Raw genomic sequence first — 1,090 nt, forward strand, 5'->3', positions numbered from 1 at the left:
TGCAATGCAAATTGTACAATTTTTTCCATTTTGAATTTCCGATTAACATTCATATCACGTCGTTAAACAGTTTTTCTCGGTTAATTTATACGAGAAACCCATGTAAAATCAGCATAATTAGCTATAATGCAAGTTATAAAATTTTTTCATTTCCAATTTACAGTCAACCATCGTACCAGGCTGTAGACATATCTTCTACGTTGACCTTATGGGAGAAATAAATAAAAAATTTTTACAATTACAAATAATGCAAATTGTAAAAATCTTTTCCCCTTTGAAATTGCTGTTAACGGTCACACAACGTTCTTACACGGTCTTACTCTGTTAACTTTGGACCACATTGCCATATAAAAATCCGTATAATTACCTATAATGAAACAAGTAAAGTTTTTTCAATTTCAATTTACAGTTGACGATCATATGAAGCTCTACACAGATTTCTCGATTAACCTTATGCGAGGAATCTATAAAAACAAATCTGTACAATTACCTACAATGCAAACCGTAAAATTTCTTTCATTTTCAATTTATAATTAACGATAATACCAATTTGTACACTGTCTTTCTCGGTTAACCTTGGACTAGAAAGCAATCTAAAATCTCTACAATTACCTACAATGAAACAAGAAAAATTTTTTTTATTTTCAATTTACAGTTACCAAACACACCGAATTGTACACAGTTCTTCCTTGTTAACGATATGCGAGAAACCTATAAGAAAATCTGTATTATTATCTATAATGCAAATTGTACAATTTTCTTCATTTTGAATTTCCCCTCAGTATTCATACCACGTTGTTACATAGTTTCTCTCAGTTAGCATTAACCGAAAAATCTATATAACATCAGCATAATTACCTATACAGCAAATTAAAAAATTTTTCTCATTTCGAATATCCGCTTAACGGCCATACCACGTTGTTACACAGTTTCTCTAGGTTAACCTTATGCAAGAAATCCATTTAAATTTGCAAAATTACCTCTTATGAAACATGGAAAATATTTTTCGTTTTCAATTTACAGTTAACTGTCATACCACGTTGTACACAGTTTCCTCGATTAAGGTTAGGCAAGAAATTTATAAGAAAAA

Source organism: Vespula pensylvanica, chromosome 13 (genome assembly GCF_014466175.1).
Source record: "Vespula pensylvanica isolate Volc-1 chromosome 13, ASM1446617v1, whole genome shotgun sequence".
NCBI lineage: Eukaryota > Metazoa > Arthropoda > Insecta > Hymenoptera > Vespidae > Vespula > Vespula pensylvanica.